The sequence below is a fragment of the Bombina bombina genome, chromosome 2 (assembly GCF_027579735.1).
Source record: "Bombina bombina isolate aBomBom1 chromosome 2, aBomBom1.pri, whole genome shotgun sequence".
Classification (NCBI taxonomy): Eukaryota; Metazoa; Chordata; class Amphibia; order Anura; family Bombinatoridae; genus Bombina; species Bombina bombina.
Genome location: NC_069500.1, coordinates 804,367,423 through 804,387,059, shown reverse-complemented (window position 1 = coordinate 804,387,059; position 19,637 = coordinate 804,367,423). Strand labels below are relative to the sequence as shown.

Genomic DNA, 19,637 nt, shown 5'->3' with positions numbered 1-19,637 from the left:
ATGATCCGATATAGCGGATCATGTCCGCTGCACATCGATAAATGCCGACAGCATACGCTCTCTGCATTTATCATTGCACCAGCAGTTCTTGTGAACTGCTGGTGCAATACCGCCCCCTGCAGATTCACGGCCAATCGGCCGCTAGCAGGGGGTGTCAATCAACTCGATCGTATTTGATCGGGTTGATTTCTGTCGATTTCTGTCCGCCGCCTCAGAGCAGGCAGACAGGTTATGGAGCAGCGGAGCTTGATAAATGTGCCCCTATGTGTGTTAGTTTGTGAAAATGTGAATATTTGCTATTATGCGCAATGTGTTCGGGTTTGGCCTGAACTAAAGGGTGGTAACTGTACTAGATAAACAGCTCATAAGCTAACATTTGTCCTTCTAAAATTGTTTAAGGGACATCACAATAGTGACAAGATTTCTTAGATAATCTTGTCATATAGGAGAACTTAAGCTCATTGGGCCCTAAATATTAGTCTTTGGTTTACAGTCAGAGGTAAGTAAAGGGAGCATTTTTGTGTATAGAAAGTGATGATCTGAGGTCTAATCTCCCTACAAACTGAGTCTATTTTAATTGGTTGTGGTTTCAAAGAGTAATAGCAGCCATATCACATATAAAAATAAACCTAAATAAACAATTTCCTACATATTTTATACTTTTTTTAAACTGGTGTACTGGTGATCTATTGTAATACTGATGTTGTGAACTTGGGGCGCGATCCGATATAGATCGTAGTTTGCGGCGCAAGCGAGGGACCCCGCGTCGCCCGCAGTTTCAGCTCGCAACTCGATCTATCCCATATACGGCGCCGTCAGATGCTAACGTGCCGTAAGTCGGATAAACCAGCGATGTCCAGAAATCTGCGCAAGTACAAATTTCTGGCGTCGCCAGTGACTTGTGGCACGTTAGAAACTGCCGGCGCCTACAAAACCTGACTAAAGTCTAAATCACCCGCACTGTCTAACACGCCTCCCTAACATAGCCCGACACGTCTAACCCTCTATCCGCTATCCCCCCTCACTATCCTAACAATAAAATATGTATTAACCCCTAAACCGCCGCTCCCGGAGCCCGCCGCTACCTAATAAAGTTATTAACCCCTAAACCGCCGCCAGCTATATTAAATCTATAACCCCCTAAAGTGAGCCCCTAACACCGCCGCCATCTACCTTACCTACCCCCTAAAGTGAGCCCCTACCCCGCCGCTATCTATTTTAAAATTATTAACCCCTAATCTAATCCCCCTACCCCGCCGCCATCTATATTAAATTATTCAACCCCTAAAATACTAAACTATCCCTACCACTAAACCTAAGTCTAACCCTACAAATAGCCCTGAAAAGGGCTTTTTGCGTGGCATTGCCCCAAAGTAACAGCTCTTTTGCCAGCCCTTAAAAGGGCTTTTTGCGGGGCATGCCCCAAAGAATTCAGCTCTTTTGCCAGCCCTTAAAAGGGCTTTTGGCGGGGCTTTGTCACAAAGTAAACTGCTCTTTTGCCTACAATCTACATCCCCCTACACCGCGGCCACCTATAATAAATGTATTAACCCCTAATCTAATCCCCCTACACCGCCGCCAGCTATATTAACTATATTAACCCTAATTATATTAGGGTTAATATAGTTATTATATTATATATATTAACTATATTAACCCTAATTATATTAGGGTTAATATAGTTAATATCGTTATTATATTATATATATATATAAAGTATAATAACCCTATCTAACTCTAACATCCCTAACTAAACTCTTATTAAAATAAATCTAATATTAATATTATTAATTAAAATATTCCTATTTAAATCTAAATACTTACCTATAAAATAAACCCTAAGATAGCTACAATATAATTAATAATTACATTGTAGCTATGTTAGGGTTTATATTTATTTTACAGGTAAATTGTTAATTATTTTAACTAGGTATAATAGCTATTAAATAATTATGAACTATTTAATAGCTACCTAGATAAAATAATTACCCAATTACCTGTAAAATAAATTCTAACCTAAGTTACAAATATACCTACACTATCAATAAATTAAATAAACTACAAATATCTATCTAAAAATACAATTAAATAAACTAAACTAAATTACAAAAACAAACAAACACTAAATTACAAAAAATAAAAAAAGATTACAAGATTTTTAAGCTAATTACACCTATTCTAAGCCCCCTAATAAAATAATAAAGCCCCCCAAAATAATAAAATTTCCCTACCCTATTATAAATTAAAAAAAGTTCAAAGCTCTTTTACCTTACCAGCCCTTAAAAGGGCCTTTTGTGGGGGCATGCCCCAAAGAAAACTGCTCTTTTGCCTGAAAAAAAAAACACAATACCACCCCCCAACATTACAACCCACCACCCACATACCCCTAATCTAACCTAAACCCCCCTTAAATAAACCTAACACTACCCCCCTGAAGATCTCCCTACCTTGTCTTCACCACCGGGCCAAACTCCTCATCCGATCCGGCCGATGTCTATCCAAGCGGTAAAGAAGAGGTCTTCATCCCAGTGATGTCTTTATCCAAGCGGCAGCAAAGTCTTCTTCCATTGGGCAGAATCTTCCATAAAGCGGCATCTTGAATCTTCTCTCCACCGACGCGGAGCATCCATCCCGGCCGACGACTGAACGACGAATGAGGTACCTTTAAATGACGTCATCCAAGATGGCGTCCGTCGAATTCCGATTGGCTGATAGGATTCTATCAGCCAATCGGAATTAAGGTAGAAAAATCTGATTGGCTGATTGAATCAGCCAATCAGATTCAAGTTCAATCCGATTGGCTGAACCAATCAGCCAATCAGATTGAGCTCGCATTTTATTGGCTGATCGGAACAGCCAATAGAACGCGAGCTCAATCTGATGTGGGTGGTGAGTTATAATGTTGGGGGGTGGTATTGTGGGTTTTTTTTCAGGCAAAAGAGCAGTTTTCTTTGGGGCATGCCCCCACAAAAGGCCCTTTTAAGGGCTGGTAAGGTAAAAGACCTTTGAACTTTTTTTAATTTAGAATAGGGTAGGGAAATTTTTTTATTTTGGGGGGCTTTATTATTTTATTAGGGGGCTTAGAATAGGTGTAATTAGCTTAAAAATCTTGTAATCTTTTTTTTATTTTTTGTAATTTAGTGTTTGTTTTTTTTGTAATTTAGTTTAGTTTATTTAATTGTATTTTTAGATAGATATTTGTAGTTTATTTAATTTATTGATCGTGTAGGTGTATTTGTAACTTAGGTTAGGATTTATTTTACAGGTAATTGGGTAATTATTTTAACTAGGTAGCTATTAAATAGGTAATAACTATTTAATAGCTATTATACCTAGTTAAAATAATTAACAATTTACCTGTAAAATAAATATAAACCCTAACATAGCTACAATGTAATTATTAATTATATTGTAGCTATCTTAGGGTTTATTTTATAGGTAAGTATTTAGATTTAAATAGGAATATTTTAGTTTATAATATGAATTAGATTTATTTAATAAGAATTTAGTTAGGGGTGTTAGGGTTAGATAGAGTTAATATAGTTAATATAAATACTATAGTAACTATATTAACTATATTAAACCTAATATAATTAGGGTTAATATAGTTAATATATATAATGTAATAACTATATTAACTATAATATACTTAGGGTTAATATAGATAATATAGCTGGCGGTGGGGTAGGTAGATTAAATTAGGGGTTAATAATTTTAATATAGATGGCGGCGGTGTAAGGGGCTTACATTAGGGGTTAATACCATTAATATAGGTGGCGGCGGTGTAGGGAAGGCAGGTTATAGGGCAAAAGAGCTGTTTACTTTGGGGCAAAGCCCCGCAAAAGGCCCTTTTAAGGGCTGGTAATAGAGATAATTATTTTAGGGGGATTAGATTAGGGGTTAATAATATTAATATAGCTGGCGGCGGTATAGGGGGATTAGATTATGGGGTTAATAATTTTTATATAGGTGGCGAAGGTGTAAGGGGTCAGATTAGGGGATAGATAAGGTAGATGGCGGCGGTGTAAGGGGTTCACATTAGGGGATAGATCAGTTAGATGGTGGCGGTTTTAGGGGCTCACAGTAGGGGGTTAGTTTATGTAGATGGCGGCGGTTTAGGGGTTAAATACTTTATTAGGGATTGCGGCGGGGGATTGCGGTTGACAGGGAGATAGACATTGCGCATGCGTTAGGTGTTAGGTTTTATTTAGCAGATCGCGGTTGACAGTTAGATAGACATTGCGCATGCGTTAGGTGTTAGGTTTATTTAGCAGCCAGTTTAGGGAGTTACGGGGCTCCAATACTCAGCGTAAGGCTTCTTACGGCTGCTTTTTGTGGCGAGGTGAAAATGGAGTAAGATTTCTCCATTTTCGCCACGTAAGTCCTTACGCTGTATATTGGATACCAAACTGCGCGGGTTTGGTATACCTGCCTATGGCCCAAAAAACTACGGGCGACGGCAGAAATATACGCGCGTAACTTCTAGGTTATGCCGTATATAGGATACCAAACCCGCGCAAATATTGGCGTCGCCAGCTTTTGCGGGCGACGATTTTTATCGGATCGACCCCTTGAAGTCACTTTTTTAAAAAAAACTGCTTTCTAAGGGATTGTGATGATGCAGAATCTAAAAACATGTTATCACAATGCATAAACCCATGTGAAAAAGCCCTTCTAACAAATTGGAATTTAAGCCAATGTCATTATAATTATATTATATACAATTATTATAATAATTTAATTCCATTTAATTTAATAATCACCAAACCCATAGCACTGGATACATTTAGTAGGAATAAACAATCCACTCACTCAAAAAAAAGCAAATACAATGTGTATGCTCTTTATTCAAAATCACATTTAAAAAAAAATATATATATATTGAACCAAGAGATAGTAAAATGTGAAGGGCGCTCAGTGTAGCTGAGTAAATAATAATATAAATATCAATATAATACCATTGGCACAATATATCAAAAACGGCCCCAGTGGTGTGATCTTCAAAATTAATATAAAGTAAGATTGGCCGTAATAAGACCGCTACTATTGTTCATACAAATGTGATACAATGTAGAAAAAAATTAAAGATGTCACTGTATAGAACGTGTAGAGGTAAATAGTACAAATATTGAATACAAGCTCTTACATATATAAACATACACAATAGACTATCAATTTATGCTAGTGTGCTTAAAACACCACGAGTGACAAATACAATTTGCAGAGCACAGAATCAAGACATGCAGTTTACAATAAAAATAAAGTCCATGAGTGATACTGAGTGGAGAAACAGAAAGAGTGGAAATCCCAGTGCTGCGTGTCACACTATCCCCTCAGGGGATTCTACTTACTCTCCTTAACCTCAATCCATATGAGGTAAGTGTCGCGCAGGGTAAGTAGAATGACTTTCCTTGTTGTGTCAAGTATCCTCAGGCTTGTAGCTGTCTCCCAAGTCTTTCGCTCACATAAGTGGATGAGAAGAAAGAAAGAGCGGTAATAGTGCAACCCTGTTATGTATAGAGTACTATGCACAGTATATCCAAAGAATATTACTCACACTAGACAACCTCAAGAGGTATTTTATTAGCAAAAAATAAGTTAAAACCTGGTTACAGCATAACCGCAATGTATTACAGCTTTTGCGGTATCCGTATTTTAAAAATAGCTATTACAGTCAATTAGAAAAAGATTGTGATATAAAATAAATCAGCAGTCAAAAATGCCAGAATGTGGCATTAGCTACGTGGTAAGCAAAAGTCCTAGGACTTTTGCTTACCACGTAGCTAATGCCACATTCTGGCATTTTTGACTGCTGATTTATTTTATATCACGATAGTGTTTTATATCCCAATAGTTTATTTTATATCCCAATAGTGTTTTGCGGCTCCTTCAACAAAGGATACAAAAAGAGCAAAGCAACTTTGATAATAGGTGTAAATTGGAAAATTTATTAAAATGGTATGCTCTATCTAAATCATAAAAGAAAATTTTTGGTTTCATATCCCTTTAATTAGAGGGACATAACACAAGGCGCTAGCGACGCACTAGCAACATTATGCGATTGGTTGTACATCCCCTCACAGAAACACGGACCAATCAGATTATACAGTAACGGCTGAGGACAGATACGCTCCAGAGAGCTCTGTTCTAATGAGAGCCACAGGTGCCGCAACCGCCTCTGGGAACCTAACCATTGGTCCCACCCCCCACTACGGGCTTTTGCAGGTTTTCGGACAGAATGCATGTGCGATGGATAATAATCTGACAGACAAATGTCCGTCAGATAACAGTCTGGTCTGTCCAAGAACCTTTAAAAGCACGTCGTGGGGGGTGGGTGGGACCCATGGTTAGGTTCCCAGAGGTGGTTGCGGCGCCCGAGGCTCTGATTAGAACAAAGCGCTCTGGAGCTTATCTGCCCTCGGCCATTATTGCATTATCTGATTGGTCTGTGTGTCCGTGTCGCTAGCGCCTAGTGACATAACACCCCTGGTTTCAAAGGCTATAGAATTATAAAAGTATAGAACCATTAAAGGACCAGTAAACTATTAAACACTATTATATTAAAGGGAAAAAAAAACGTACTTTAAAATCTTCTAAAACTTGCAGAGTGGCGACAGCAAGAACGCCTTCTCAAAAGGCGGGCTCAGCATAATTTTAATAGGGCCAATCATTGCTCTGGTATTAATTAACCATTTGCATAATAGATAATACAAGCTTGGTCCCGATCGCATACACACCTCTCTTTATTATCATCACATGCGCATTGTTGTCCAGTCTTATGTGACGTTAATGTAGAACTCCGGTCAATTGACACATGCGTCAGATAAAACTAAAGACTGAACGAGGCTTTAATATGATAAAAAGTTGTTCAATCAGTGTGTGCAAATGTAATACAACATAAGAATAATAGTTAAAGTGAAACAAATAAAGGGACTTTCTTTCATTAAGTATAACATGCTTCATGCAGAAAGCTCCTTTATTTGTTTCAAGCGATCACCACTCTGAGCTACTAAGGCAGCCCCTGGCAGATCACTGTTTTGCTAAGAGGTGTCGTTTTCACTTCTTAGCCAATAGCCATGCGGTAAATCCGGTTTGGAGCCCTTGGGAGACAGATTTACCAAACGCTATTTGCTAAGAGGTGGAAACGTCACATTAATTATCAGCAAATGCCAACAGCCGATGTACACATGCTATTTTACCACATACGTCAGAGCTTGTGCACTGTGCATGCTCACTGTGCTGTGCATGTTCACAAGCTTGGCACCCAAGTAGCCATCCGTGATAGGACTTGAATAATGAGTATCATGGAGGGCTTGCAAATCATTACAAATGCAAGGTCAATTTATTAACAAAGGGGAAAAAAAATATTTAAATAGGTGTATATTGATGATTTATTACTCAATAAAAATGTTGGGGTCTACTGTCCCTTTAAATACAGCTGAATTGCATAATCAATAACTACATAATAAACAGACAGTGCAATAACACTTAACTTGAATTTCAAATGATTATTTTTTTCTGACAATTTTCAGTGACTTCTATTTTCCTTGCCCCATGTCACATGACAGCCATCAGACAATCACAAATACTTATATATTGTGAACTCTTGCATATATATGATCAGTAGTAGCTGATGCCTTTGAGACTGAAAGTGTGCATATAAGGGTAATTCCTAGGATTCTGTAATATTTCAGTCACCCAGAGTTTTTAAAGTGGTGGTTCACCAAAATGAAATGTTAAGCTTTTTAAAATATCTTGGTATGTCCGTTATAATGAATAAAAATAATTATTGCATTCAAATAATTATAATAAAGAATGTATTATTTCTATCTTACACCGAGCATTTTGTCATGTCCCTGAGGCACTTTACTGAATTTATACTTAGAAAATAACTAATAAAATGTGCAAAGCATCTATAATTTTTGGCAACAATGTAAGTATTTATTTGGGTTTCTTTCTTGTGAAAAATAATTTTAAAAATAAATGCAGGATATTTTATAAAAAACAGGCTATAAAGTTATGTCCCTCAGTCTGGACTCAACCCCGTCACGTCACCGACCATTCTCCACCCATAATAATTAAAACTCCACCCATATGTGACATCATTGACCGGAAGTGACATCATTCAGCTCTCTTCTACAGTGTGGTTCAGAAGAAGGTAAGCAATATCATACTTTTTATTAAAATATTTGAGGCATATTATAGAGAGGGAGGGTATTGTCAAGCTTAACCACTTAACCCCATCACATAAAATCAAGATTAAAAATTATCACTTTTAAAAATGTTATTGTAATCAATAATTATATAAAATATAGGTATTTTATTGCTGCCGTGTAGTCTTCCTTTCTTATATCTCATGAGGAGCAAAAAAACACAACCCCGTCACACTCAACCCCATCACGTATGCAATTGTTTTGGGGTTTTAAACTTGTGACTGGGTTGAGTTATTAACCACATTTATAAATAAATAAATTTAAAACATATGAAATGGTCATGGTTTGAGTAAATATATACTTACTGAAATCATGACAACTCATATTTTTATTATAAAGAGAGTATTTGATGTAACATTCACAAGTTTAAGAAGCAACTGTTCAATATCAAACAGCAATACGCCTACTGTTGTGAGCTATAAAAAACATGGCAATGGATGAGGCATTGATCCACATCGTTTTTTCAGAGAGCTATGTCTGTAAATACGCATCAGAGATCCAAGCTGTTCACTTAGGGGCCTCACACAAGCAGGCCACTCTACATACTGGGGTAATGCATGTAGGGCAACAGTAGCCCATATGCTTCACCACAGTCTCCCCTTCCAGACACAAAGGCCCTCCTGCTATATGGAAATATCTTGATCCAGTGCTAGACTTCCTTCAGGTTACGCATCCGCAAGTTTCTCTCCTGCATTTTTTTTAGTGACCTTGCTCACAATATAAAAAGAAAGGAAACATTCTGCTTTTTACTACAGAAATCCACAAACGGGTATTTAAAGCTGGCACGTGGAACTATTTTGAGTCAAGCCATGGGGGGGCCCCTGATCGTGTGGGAGGAGCACTAAAGAGAACAGAAGACCGATTGGTGGCTAAAGGCCATGCAAGAACCAAGAACACTTCAGTGGACCTGTGTTTTTGTGGAAGGTGCTGATGTTGAACGTGCAGTAGAGATGATGCACAAGCCTATAAAAGCAGTGCCCTCTTCAATGAGAATACACCAGGTCATCACCCTTGCTCCAGGTGAGCTGATATGTTGTGATGTAAGCTGCTTTTGTTTAACAAAGAAAAACCTAAACTGTGCACATAAAATAGATTTTTTGGGCCTTCTCGTGTTGATATCCACTGGTACCAATTTGATGAAGTCCTTGAGATGATTCCAGCTCCGCAGCATGTGACATCTCGCCATGTAGAGGTTCTGAAAGGGATTCTTGTCAGACTCTCAAGATAAAAGCCTGACCAAAATTTCACACACAACTGGTAGCTCAGTAATGTAGTGCTTGTGTCAAGAAATATGGATTAGATTTAGTGTTATACAGTTATTCTTTCAGTTTATAAAAATGTGAATAAAGTAACCATTTTACAATATTTGTATTGTTAAGAACATGTTTGTGTTAACATGGCACTTTTATATGTTTTTTTTTCTGCAAAGAGGGATCTTTCAGTGAATTTACCTACGCTAGGGCTGGCGATATGGGGGGGGGGGGGGGAAATTGAGATTGCGATTTATTCTGGATTTTCATGTCAGCACCCCCTGAAACCCCCATAAGCCCCCCTCTGTAACCTACATAAACCCCATCAGCTCCCACTGTAACCCCCAATAGCACCTCTGTAACCTACAAGTCCCATCAGCTCCCACTGTAAACTCCCAATAAGCAACCCCTTTAACATCATAAGCACCACCTGTAACCACCATCAGCCCCCAACCCACATAAGTCCCAGCGCACCCCCCCTCCCTGTAACCCGCATCAGCCACAGTGCTCCCCGGTAAGTATCAGACCCCAACCCACATAAGTCCCAGAGCACCCCCTCCCTGTAACCCGCATCAGCCACAGCGCTCTCTGGTAAGTATAAGCCCCCAATCCACATAAGTCCCAGCGCACCCCCCCTCCCTGTAACGCGCATCAGCCACAGTGCTCCCCGGTAAGTATCAGCCCCCAACCCACATAAGTCCCAGCGCACCCCTTCTATGTAACCCGCATCAGCCACAGCGCTCCCCGGTAAGTCGGCTCAATGTCGCAAGGCAGGCAGGCACGGCAAGTCGGCGGCCCTCCTGTACGTCATAGGTGATGTCAAAGGGGGCAGGGCTAAAAATGGCATACTCACAATTAATCGCGGTTTAAAAACGCATCCGTGATTAATCGTGCAGCCCTAACCTACGCCTATTGAGTAAAAGGTTCTGTTCAGTAATGTGTGTGGTAACGTTTTGTTTTGATTATTATTTGAAAGTTACCAAGACCCTTATGTCTGTGTTTTAAATACTCTATGCAGTTTGGTTAATAAAGTTCATATTAATCAAAGGTGATGTGTCCCTTCAACCCTGTTACACTCCTCAACCCTATCACACTATTCTCAGCCCCACCACATTAATATTTTTTTTTGGGGGGGAATAGGGAAGGGAATTAAAAAAGAAAGAATTTCTTGCTGAATACCACCTGACATGTTAAGGGCTAGCACAAAAAAATGTTGTGATTTTAGTTTAACATCTAAATTGATGGGGGGAAAAAATGAGACTACAGGCACACAATTTGTTTATTTGAAACCTTCATACATAGAAATGTGAGGATTATCATAAATGTTACATATGTAAGTATCAATTTGATATGAGGAACACATGAACAGTAGGTAGATGCTGGTTTTAGAATACGTTATGTGTAAAATCCTTTTTAAATCAATACCATTTTGTCCGTTACAGGGTTTAGAATAAAAGTTGTCCAGATCTGAAAATAATAAAATGGCTTTATTGCCTGAGGTGTGAAAATATGATTTGTTAGAAGTTTGATTTGTGCCTAATTATAATTTATGTGGTGTAACGGATCTGTAGCTGGAAAGTGACCATAGCCTGTAGCCACCCCTGATGCCCGACAGCACCAGTATTCAGGGTGCCTGAGGGTCCTTCCTCTGCCTGGAACAGGCTGCTATGTCGCCAAGAAAAGTGATTCTAGCTGGAGCTAGACAGACTAGCATTCAGGTGAAACAAGAACTGATTTTATTGAAAACACACACTACTTTTATACACACAGCTCACCTTGATAAGACGCTGAAGAATGCCCCAATTTTCCCACCATTCCCACCCCTCCTGACAGGCTGGCACCTCCATAGAAGCCACAGTCCCAGGACACAGGGGTGTCGGTTTCGGGGTGATCCCGGTGGAGCGGCAGCACTTCCACCATGTCATTTTAAAGCTCTAGGTCCCTAGATGCCACAGTCCAAAAATCAGCATGATTTGTTTCTGGGGACCGGAGTTACAGTCCGTTGCAGTTATTGGGTTAGGGGTGTCCAAAACCCCTGGTTCCCAAATAAGCTCCCCTCCGATAATTCCCTCATCTCTTGTCCTCTCTAGGGGCTACCAATCCCCAAAAGAGCGGAGCTCTGGGGCACATGGTTGCTGGAGCGACCAGGGGTAAAGTTAGCGGGTGTCCTGCTGTCCTGTGACCGACCGGGAGTTCCAGGAGCCCGGCCAGCCTAGGAGGCTTTTCCTGGTCATACACCAGCTCTTCACAAAACAAGCAAACAAAAGCTTCCAGAGATTGTGGTTGCTCAGAGGAGCCCAAAACCACTGAGAAACAACAGGGGTGAGGTTTTAGGGGGGTGGGGGGTAGCCTTAGCTGTCTGGTATCCATGACATCTCCCCCCCTCCAGTTCGGAAGACCCGGCTAGACCCTTAACGGGTCAGCCTGGGGCTGTCCGACGGTGGCCCTCCACTTCTCGGTTGCTGGGAGAGGTTATCCTATCTCTCCAGAGCTTGGGGCATCCTGGGGGGTTCCTGCTGACGTTTATACCCTGCGCCCTGGGCGCAGGGATAGTCACATAAGGCAAAGTCCCGAACAAGTTTGCTAAGGCCGGCTCCCAAACAATTGCTGTCCCAGAAGTTCCAGTGTCCTTAAGTTCCATGGCCACACTGCCTCTCTCTGTGACATTCTGTTTAGTAGCGGCTGACCCACCCCAGACAGGAGGGGGAGGTAGCTCCTTGGTGGGGCAGGCAAAGCTTGGGTGCCCAAACATATGGTACCAACTGTATAACATTTTAACCTTCTTGCCTAATGCAACGCCTGCCAAGCTACTGAGGGGAGAGACAGTCTGTCTCTTCTCCTGAGAAGGAGATCTACCACTCTGCTCCATGGGAACCTGTGCTGCCGCTGGGGAGGGAGACCGGCTGTCTCTGCTTCCTGTATGGGGTTCTGCCGCTGGGGATAGAGACCAACTGTCTCCCCTCCCAGAAAGGGATTTGGCCGCTGGGGAAAGATATCAATACCCGTCTTTCCCTGCAAGGGCTTCTCTGTAAGGGGAGGGAGGACGACTACCTCCACTCCCGAAGGATGAATCTGCTGCTGGGGAAAGAGACTGACTGTCTCCTCTTCCTACTTCTGGCTCTGCCGCTGGGGAGAGAGACCGACTGTCTCCTATGCCCGGAAGGGGTTCTTCGTACGGGGAGGGAGGATGACTACCTCCGCTCCCAGGGGATGGATCTGCCGCTGGGGAAAGAGACCGACTGTCTCCTCTCCCAGAAAGGGATTCGGCCGCTGGGGAGAGATATTGATACTTATCTCTCCCTGCAAGGGCTTCTCTGTAAGGGGAGGGAGGATGACTACCTCAGCTCATCGTCGCTTATGCTCTGTTGCCACTCATCGGAGGCTAACCTCCATGATTCCCAGAGTGCTGCACCACAGCTCCGTGCAGACTCCGTGGCATGCTGCTGAACTCGGTCTAGCAGCCTCTTGTATGCCTTTTCCAGTTCCCATTCTTGGAAAATAAGCAATGCCATATTGGATACCAGCCAGGGTACCCCCGAGAGATCCAACAGCTGCTCTCGGGAGAGGCAAATGTTCTGTACTCTCAGTGTCACCCAGCTCCCAAATTCTGGGTCCTCTGTCAACTTTTCCAATAGTATTCCAGGTCCGCCCAAGCCAAAGCCCTCTGTGGGAGAGCAATCCTCCAGCCATGGCCGTGCTTGCATAGCGAGCCATCGGAGGGCCCGATAGCTGTCCTCCACCCACATCTCTGCCCGTACCAGTCCATCTAGTTCCGATAGCCATTCCTCCAGGGGCTGCTCTCCCAGGAAAGGCATTCGCAAGTCCCACCAGACCCAGTACCTCTCATCATCTTTGGGAGGACCTTTCCATCATAATCCTTTTGTTGTTGAAGCCTCTCCCTCCATAGTTGCCGGCAGACAATGCTCCTCCAGCTCAGCTGGTCCAGTTCAGAACCAGGACCGTCCAGCTGGGTCAGTGCCTCCTGTACTCTCCTTAGGTACTTGGCTTCCATAGTTACCAGCTACTGTGGCCCTTCTCTGTCAGCAGGAATTGTGTGAAAGAAGCAGATCCCACCGCTGCCAACCAATGTGACGGATGCCCCGGATACCCCGACTGGGTAGCTCCGCCAAACGGGTCCTGCTTCCTCCCTGCCGACTGCAGCTCTGTAGCTGGCAAGTGACCATAGCCTGTAGCCACCCCTGATGCCCGACAGCACCAGTATTCAGGGTCCCACCCTGTGGCAGACTCCAGCTACCCAGACTGGGTAGCTCTGCCTGAGGGTCCTTCCTCTGCCTGGAACAGGCTGCTATGTAGCCCAGGAAAGTGATTTTAGCTGGAGCCCACCCAAATAACTAGACAGACTAGCATTCAGGTGAAACAAGAACTGATTTTATTGAAAGCACACACTCCTTTTATACACACAGCTTGATAAGACGCTGAACAATGCCCCAATTTTCCCGCCCCTCCAGACAGGCTGGCACCTCAATAGAAGTCACAGTCCCAGGACATAGGGGTGTCGGTTTTGGGGTGATCCCCTTAATTTTTTAATTACCCCTGATATTAGCAAATGATCTGCCACTGTTATATACAGTTTATTTGTTATTTAATCTGTTGGTTCTGTAAGTACAGATATTTTGTAGTAAAGTTTCAGAAGCTTTACTACAAAATATCTGTACTTACAGAACCAACAGATAATAACAAATAAACTGTATTTAACAGTGGCAGATCATTTGCTAATATCAGGGGTATTAATTCAAAAATTAAGAAGCTTTACTGAAAATATCTGTACAACCAGCAGAATATATAACAAATAAACTGTATATAACAGTGGCAGATGTTTGCTAATATCAGGGGTATTAAATAAAACATTAAGAAACTTTACTGAAAAATATCTGTACAACCAGCAGATATAACAAATAAACTATATAACAGCTGAGTGGCAGATTATTTACTAATAGCATTGAGATAGGCATTCCATGCCCCCCCCCCCCACATAATATATAGCCCCCCCTGCATAATCTTTTGCCCTTTAGTGCATAATAAATAAGGAGAGCTAAATTATGCTAAGTATGTGGTTTTGGCAAAGTGGGGGGTACTTTAGGGCAGGGGGTGTGGTAAAACATTTCATGCAGGTAATTGATAGCTGCAAAGTGTCCCATGAATTTTTTTTCAAATGTTGGCAACTATGAATGTAGTAAAAAAAATCCAAGTTGAAATATTACCGAATCCCAGGAATGATCCATATATAGACTTTGCCCATGATAATGAAATAATATGCATAGGTTTGTTTTGGGGTTTTTTAAATCTCTCTAAATCACTAAAGTTTAATTTTGACTTTGCACTATTTTTATCATTTAAATAGATGTAATAGATTGGTTACATAAATATACTTAAACATAATGTAAATTAATAAAATAAATACCCTAGTATTACAGTATTTGCCAGCATGTTACAAAATAGACTGTTTTAAAATACAATGGTTTGTTGACCATATATAAATAAATCATTATTCACATAGTATACCAAAGTTTTTGTATTTCTGCATTAAAAGTTACTTGTCAAATAAAATATTGTTTTGTTTATTAATGAGACAGCACCCTTCCCTTCATAAATAAAAAATAAAAAAAATGTGATCTCCTTCGAGCCGGAATCGAACCAGCGACCTAAGGATTTCTGCTTTTTAAGCCCTCTACAGTCCTCCGCTCTACCAGCTGAGCTATCGAAGGGATCCATGTAAATACAACAGCCTGTACAATCTTTGAGATGTAATAAAAAAACCAGAATGTTTACATGAAATGGATATCTAAAATAATAAATCACATTTAACACTATTTCAAATGTAATTTATTGACAAAAAAACTAGCAAAAAAATATATATATAACTGTTGAAAGAAGAAAGAGGAAGCAGAAGGAGAAGACAGAGAGAGAGAAGCGGGGGGAGGAGTATGAGGGAGGGAGTTAACTGAACATGTGAGTATGGTAGTTTGCTAGAGAGGAAATAGAAGCAGGACACAAGATACACTAACAATGCGAGTACAATTTGTTATAGGGAGGCAGGGAAGTCAGGGACGGATGAAAAAGGAAGAAAGATGTTTCTTGCCAGAGAGAATTGTGTAATGTGTATAAGTGCATGTTACGGTATACGGAGCCATTATATAATGGAAGAGCACAGCATACTGAAAGATGCAGTATCTGGCATTGTGTCTAATCTAAACTGGTGGTCTTGGTATTTTCATCTCACAGTACCTCAGTGTGCAGCAATATGCCAGTGACTCGCAGACTAAACAATGCTTTGTAGTCTCAGCAGTCCCTGGGTTATTCTGCTCTGCTGTTTTCCTCCAGCTCTGTCTGTTCTATGTGTTGCATACAGAATTGATTCACTAAATAATTCTTCTATGCATTGTTTAGTGACTCAGCTGCAAATAATTATATACAAGCTAAGCCAGTGTAGAGATGATTCTTGTTATAGAGAAGGAAAATCTAACGTTAGTCACCGAATAGTCTCTAAACTAAAGTATTGAAGATAAAGTTGTGATTTTAATTAGGCAGTTTAGGTCTTTAGAACATAAATTGACAAGTTGCTATTTTGGTTGAAGTCATTTGAGTACAAAGAAGGGCTCCACAGCTGGATTAGTTTGGTAAACACAACCACAACTTGCAGTTTTAAACAACTTTCCAAATTACTTCTAATAAATATATTTGTGAAAAAGGTAAGGTCAGGAGCAGGAGTGCACTACTGGGAGCTGACTGCTGATCTGTAGCTTCACTATTATGCATCTTGTCATTGGCTCACCCAATGTTTTCAGCTAGCTCCCTGTAGTGCATTGCTGCTCCTTCAACAAAGGATACTAAGAGAAGTAGGCAAATAATAGAACTAAATTAGGAATTTGTTTAAAATGGTATGCTCAGTCTGAGTCATGAAAGAACATACTTGAGTTTCATGTACCTTTTAAATGGCCATTATAGTTGGAAAATGATTTGCTCTAATTCATTAGAGCGTGTCATTTTAAGACTATATTGACCCTGCACTACTATGTGTTTAACCCTTGCAAATCCAATGAGCAGCGCTAGTTGCAAGACTCAATTGTGTAGTGCAGGGTTGATTGTCTTAAAATAACATGCACTACCTAATTAGAGCATCTCATTTGTTTAGACTATTATGGCCCTTTAATGTCTTTAACTTAGTAGCAAATGTTGGCATTTGTGGAGAGTACAAATTGGGGGTCATTTTATTTATTTAAATTATTTTTTGTGCCATTTTATTATTCTGCTACTGTGTATTAGGCTTCTTCTCTTTTAAATTAAATTAAAGTGCTTTTTTGTGTGTGTGCTGGAAATACTGCACCATTGAGAGCCTGGGATAGGACGTTATTCACTGTTAAGGGGTGGACTGTGGCGGAGGTGGTCAACCATAGAAGAGGGTAGGCTAGGATTGTCAGGTACCAGTATTTAAAGGGAATGTAAGAACCATGAGCTTTTAATATAAAATTTATAGTTTTGTGCAATAAAGCAGCTTTGCAATATGCTTTCACTATCCCCCCCCCCCCCCATCTTTAATGTAATAAATAGAAAATTGTAGATTTTCCAATTCTTGGAGGTGGAATTGCACCTGCTGACTTCTTAAGGCTAACCCTAATTCATATCTTACCATAATTGGCTTTAATGGATAAAAAGTATAAAACAATTAACTTTATGCTAAGTTAAAGGGAAAGTCTAGTCAAAATTTAACTTTTATGATTCAGATAGGGCATGCAAGATTAAACAACTTTTCAGTTAACTTTTATCTTCAAATTTGCTTTGTTCTCTTGGTATTCTTTGTTGAAACCTAGATAGGCTCATATGATAATTTCTTAGCCTTTGAAGGCCGCTTCTTGTTGCAGTGCATTTTTACTTTTTTTTTTTTTTTTACAGCTAGCCAGCACTAGTTCATGTGTGCCATATAGATAACATTGTGCACACTCCTGTGGGGTTACCTAGGAGTCAGCACTGATTGGCTAAAATGCAAGTCTGTCAAAAGAACTGAGATAAGGGGACATTCTGTAGAGGCTTAAATACAAGGTAATCACAGAGGTAAAAAGTATATTAACACTTTAACAGTGTTGGTTATGCAAAACTGGGGAATGGGTAATAAAGGGATTATCTATCTTTTTAAACACATTCACCATTATGCAATGTACTTTCTTTATTTGATTTGCACTAGTTTCCTCCAATTTTTCCTGTTTTATTTTCCCGCTGCCCTAGAAATACTGGAATGTATTGGCAGATATAAGCGAGCTTCTGCTATGATGCAGCAATCACTGTGTATAATGTTCCAGCATTTCTAGGGCAGTTGAGTGAAAACAAAACAGGAAAAATTGGAGGAAACTAGTGCAAATTAAATAAAGAAAGTACATTGCATAATGGTGAATGTGTTTAAAAAGATAGATAATCCCTTTATTACCCATTCCCCAGTTTTGCATAACCAACACTGTTAAAGTAATATACTTTCTACCTCTGTGATTACCTTGAATACATTGCAAAGTCTTTCCACACATAATTGTGAGTGAAATTCTTATATCAAAGTCCCTTTATTGCAATGTTCTAATCCAGTAATATATATTTCACACGTGATAGATTTCTGAATGGTGCTGAGTGAAACTCGGTCTAGGGCAATTAAACCACTCTCTATTTATATTATGTTGAGTAGAAAAGATGTGGAAAAAAGCATCCTCCACTGCTCCATTATGAGTTACAAATTCTGTACATCTCACACAGAAAACCTGAACTACCAGATTTTGCACAGGAGCAGAGGGATCTGGGGAAGGCTATGCAAATCAATAGTTTCCCAGGCACTCTGCAAAAGGCGCCAAAGGAAAGTGGTCTCTGCTTGTCAAGACACCCAAGCTCCCTAAGAATTTGGCCTCTGCTCACCATTAGGTACCCTGGCACAGCAGGAATGTTGATCCTGTTTTCCTATAGGTATCCAGGCACCCTGGGAAAATTGGTCCCTGCTCGTCAACAGGCACCAGGCAACCCAGGAAAGAACTCCCTGCTCATCAATAGGCTCCCAGGCACCCAGAAAGGTGTTTCCTGCTAACAGATAAGTGCACAAGCACCCAGGCATCATGGGAAAGTGGCCCCTGCTCACCATTAGGCAACCAGGTACCCAGAGAAATTAGCCCCTCCTAACCAATAGGAGGTCAAACACCCTTGGAAGGGTGTCCCCTGCTCACCCAATAGGAGCACAGGCACCCTGAGAAAGTGGCCCCTGCTCACTAATAGTCTCCCAGACATTTCAGGAGAGTGGCCCTTGCTCACCAAAACACACCCAAGCACCCTGGGAAAGTGGCTTTCCAAAAGGCTCCCAGGCCAGGAATCATGCTCGTCAAAAGTCACACAGGCACCCTAAGAAAGTGGTCCCTGCTTGCCAATAGGCTCCAAGAAAGTGGCCCCTGCACATCAAAAATCATCAAAGCATCATGGGAAAGTGCCCACTGCAAACAAATTTGTGCCCAGGCATCCCAGGAATGTGGCCCCTGCTCAACAAAAGATACCCAGGCAACCCAGGAAAGGGGCTTCTGCTAGCCAATAGTTGTCCAGAAACATAAGGAATGTAGCCTCTGCTTGCCCAGTAGGTGCACAGGCACCCTGAGAAAGATAAGTGGCATTTGCTCGCTAATAGGCACACAGCTCACACAAGAAAGTGGCCCTGCAAGCCAATAGACTTCCAGGCACCCTGGAAAAGTGGCCACTGCTTTTCAATAGGCTTCCAGGCACCGCAGGAAAGTGGCCCCTGCTCATCAAAACACACCCAGGCGCTCTGGAAAAGTAGCACCTGTTTGCCAATAGCTGCCTATGAACCCTCAAGGAAAGTGACCCCTCATTGCTAAGTGGTGCACAGGCACCCTGGGAATGTGGCCCCTTCTAGCCACTTTCCCAGAATGCTTGAGCACTCATTGGAGAACAGGGATCACTTTCCTTGATGGTTCCTAGGTGGCTATTGGCGAGATGGGCCCACTTTCCTGGGATCCCTGGGCACCTATTGACAAGTTGGGCCCATATTCCCAGAGTGCTTGGGTGTCTATTGGTGAGCAGGGGCCACTTTCCTAGAGTGTCTCTGGATACATACTGGCGAGCATGTGCCACTTTCTTTAATAGTTCCTAGGTTACTATCGACAAGCAGTGCCCACTTTCC

The 19,637-nt window shown here is 41.1% G+C and overlaps 1 non-coding gene across 1 annotated transcript; it reads right to left on the bottom strand.

Annotated features, from left to right (window-relative positions):
• Nucleotides 1-15,098: 15,098 nt before the first annotated feature.
• On the bottom strand, nucleotides 15,099-15,189 carry TRNAY-GUA (transfer RNA tyrosine (anticodon GUA)). Its single transcript is given in 2 exon segments — nucleotides 15,099-15,134; nucleotides 15,153-15,189. It is a non-coding gene; the product is annotated as a tRNA-Tyr (tRNA).
• Between the last annotated feature and the right edge of the window lie 4,448 nt (nucleotides 15,190-19,637).